Source organism: Sinocyclocheilus rhinocerous, unplaced genomic scaffold (genome assembly GCF_001515625.1).
Source record: "Sinocyclocheilus rhinocerous isolate Xijiao unplaced genomic scaffold, SAMN03320098_v1.1 scaffold1182, whole genome shotgun sequence".
In the NCBI taxonomy this organism is placed as follows: domain Eukaryota; kingdom Metazoa; phylum Chordata; class Actinopteri; order Cypriniformes; family Cyprinidae; genus Sinocyclocheilus; species Sinocyclocheilus rhinocerous.
Genome location: NW_015624203.1, coordinates 941,580 through 945,172, shown reverse-complemented (window position 1 = coordinate 945,172; position 3,593 = coordinate 941,580). Strand labels below are relative to the sequence as shown.

The window sequence follows — 3,593 nt, the reverse complement described above, 5'->3', positions numbered from 1 at the left end:
AATGATGTATGCACACTACGTACGTAGTGTATTACATTTATAAGGTTATTTTGCCATACAACATCGGAGTATGATTAACCCTCCCCCTCCCTTAAGGAAAGCTGCAACAGTTGAGTTTTAACTTTTTTTTAAACTATTTAACCTTTTCATTTAAATAAGTGCATCATCCGGACATTTAAAATGCATTTCTCTTTGGAATAAAATGGCACAGAAACGTGCACCAGTACGCGAATTGTGCGTATGCAATATGTACCTAAGTTTTTTATTTTCTTCTGGAAAGATCCTCTTGCAAAATAATCATCTGTGCCTCTGACTCTCCAAATAACCATATTAGGAACCTGAAAGTTGGACACATTTCAACAAACCTAATGTTTTTAACTTGCGGTAAGTACACAGACGATCACAAACAGAAATCGGGTTCGCCTGAGGTAACGTAACCATAGCAACATTGCACCGCTCACAGAGCCGTTGAGAAACGCTCCGATGTCCTTTGGCATAATAGTGAAGCTGTCATTATTTATCACTTAACTAATTTAAAATTTACATATTAATACATTTATCACAAGAAAAAAAACAGTTTTGCTTACAATTCAATCACTGTTTATTTTTTTAACCAATACTACTTAAACAACTTAATACTACAACGACCGGACTCCTATGCGGTTTAGCTTGGGCATATTTTTCAGTGCGATGCAGTACCAGAGGCGTTTTAAAATAGGGCGTTTATGTTTCTGCTCCATTCATTTGCAGAGAGGAGACGCTCACGTCTACATAAAGAGCAGTAGGCGGCGCGTCAGCGAAAGGCTGTCCAGTTTTAATGAACAGTGACCACGGGCTCTGTCTTTACCGTGGAAATAACAGTTTAATAGTACAGTAACGTATTCTGTTGGGTGGGTAAGTTTGTTTGTTGTTTTTGACTTATAACTTTTAAAGTCGTGACTTTGTGTATGAATTTGTGGCTTTATTCGATGTTACAGGCCCCCACCCTCATTCTGCACTGAAGAGCTGCTTCAACAGAATTGTGAATTGTAATGCAAACGCGTTAAATAAGTGCACGAGTTGCATGATTTCACTTGTAATGCTGAACTCGTATTGTTTTAAACAGGGCAGTTCAGTGCGGAAATGTCCAAGTTATTCCGGGCTGTAATCATGGGTCCACCAGGCTCAGGGAAGGGGACCATATCCGAGAGGATCGCGCACAGTTTCGGCCTTAAACATTTGTCTAGTGGAGACTTTGTACGAGAAAACATCGCAGCGAAAACTGGTACGTGCTTTTCACAAATTTGCTAACGTGTGATTTTCCTGGACGCTCGTTATCTCTGGAAACAAGCATGTCGATGCCAACAAATATAGGCATCTTGCTGGGTTTTGAGACACAGCTACTGTGAAAAAGAAGGGATGCGTTGACCATATGAAGGGGCGGAACCACTGTTGCGGTTTATATGTTCAGATTAGCGGGTTATCGATTCTTTAACTTCAACATTTGGTCCTTCCAATCTGGAATATGTGGTTGGTACACCCGCGGGCGTCATGATGTTTGTGTTCATGTGAGGTAAATGCCTTAAAAAGTTGCCATGCTGGCAAGATGACACTCCACATTTCTGTTTTATTGCACTGTTGCCATACCTGCCTCCCTTATTAAGACTTCAGCTGGCATTCATTTATGTAGATAAAGACAGATGAATTTTCATACTAATATTGTATAGCCTACTAATAAACACATTAGTTAGAGTAGACTTTTTATTCATGCTCAGTAAAGTTATGATGGCTGGTAGATCCTTTTAGTATAAAGGCCCGTTCACACCAAGGACGATAACTATAAAGATAACGATAAAGATATAGTTCTAAAAATCGTTCTCAATATTAAAGAATAGCAGAGTCCACACCACAAATATAAAGATAAAGACAAAGAGGAACGATATCGTTGGAATCACTTTCAACACGATTTTTTCCCCAGCTGATGAACGATAAAAAAATCGACAGCCAATCAGAATCCATCCTGCTGTAACGAGCTCAAGAATTTAAAGCGGCAGACGCATGTGTGCTTAGAATAAACGGATGATATCGTTCGCTGGTGTGGACGCTAATATCGTTATCTTTATAGTTATCGTTCTTAGTGTGAACGGGGCTTAAAGCCTTAAGTTGAAAAGAATCGAACTTTTTTAAGATAATTATGATTAAGGTAACCTTTTGCATTAACACACATTATACAAAATATATTTGTCCATTTAAAACTTTGAAGGCTGAGCGCTGATTTAGCTACCAAAGAAAAAATACACAATAGTTGTTCCAACCATGAGCCCATCCATGTTTAGGCTAGTTTTTAATTGTAAAATGTTGTAATTTGTGCAGTGACATTAGGAATTTTATCATACTTTGATATTTGTATGCTTGTAGATAAAATTCTGAATGAAATTATTGGGTATCAATGTCTCAAGTCTCTCATGTGACTGCTCCGATCTATTATATGATTAACAATAGTTGCTAGTTAAAACCATATGATTAATAATTGATTTGTCTCAGTTAAAGTTTATGTTTGCATTTTAAGTATGGCCATAAATAAAAGTATCTTAGTTGCTTCCATTCTTGAAGAAACATCATAGAAAACAGTTTATTAACGATATGTGTAAAGCCACAAGTTTGATGATTAGTATGAAAGATATGTGTTCCATTCATTGTCGTTTCTGCAGAGGCTGGTATTCTAGCTAAGACGTATATAAAAAAAGGATTGCTTGTGCCAGACCATGTCATGACGCGTCTTCTGCTGCCTAGATTGGAGGAGATGACCAAATACAGCTGGTTGTTGGATGGTATGGTGGTAAATCCCATTTAGTAATTGATCCTTTTGCTATATATTTTTTTTTGTGTTTAGGACTAAGGTAAATCTCTTCAGGGGAAGCAAAACTTTCATTTCTTCATTTAACAGAAACTCAAAACAATCTGTAATTTTAGGAAGTAAGCAAGGAGCATTGAAAATATGTTGCTTTTTATTGCCTATTTCAGTTTTATCAATTGATTACTGATTTGTGAGACCAGAAAGTCGAGATGTAACAACTGCTATCTTAGAAAGTCAAAGACTCTAGCTCCCAATATAGAATGATAGGATGTCAAACATTGACTGAAAAGATGTGCAGCGTGACCTACAAAACAGGTTTAAATATTCTTGCTACATGGAGTAAAACTAGGGTTCCTTTACTGCAGGACCATACACATTAAAGCTGAAACTGCAAAGGCTAATCCTAAAGCTTAATATTTAAGTAGACTAACAAAAAAGTAACTACACTCAGTCATAAATAGGAAAGCAGGGCCCCTACTGGCAATTCTATAATGATACAAAACACCATAATACCCCACACCCAATAAGGATATAGTATTGCAACACTTTTTTTTTGCAATTTATGCTTAGTTACGAAACTACACATTGCAACATAAGTGACGTTTCAAAATAGTATTTATTTATAACTTTCAGCTGATATCGTAAAATGTAATAATCAAATAAGAAAATAAATGTAATCACTCATGTGAATAATTCAGGTGTACACATGCACATTTCGGCCTTTATTCAAGTATTAGAAGTCATTTTGTGCACTTAT

The 3,593-nt window shown here is 36.6% G+C and overlaps 1 long non-coding RNA gene across 1 annotated transcript; it reads left to right on the top strand.

Annotated features, from left to right (window-relative positions):
• The first annotated feature begins 751 nt into the window (after nt 1–751).
• LOC107739053 (uncharacterized) lies at nt 752–2,912 on the top strand. The gene is made up of 3 exons (XR_001639964.1): nt 752–894; nt 1,106–1,264; nt 2,691–2,912. It is a non-coding gene; the product is annotated as an uncharacterized LOC107739053 (long non-coding RNA).
• The last annotated feature ends 681 nt before the right edge of the window (nt 2,913–3,593 follow it).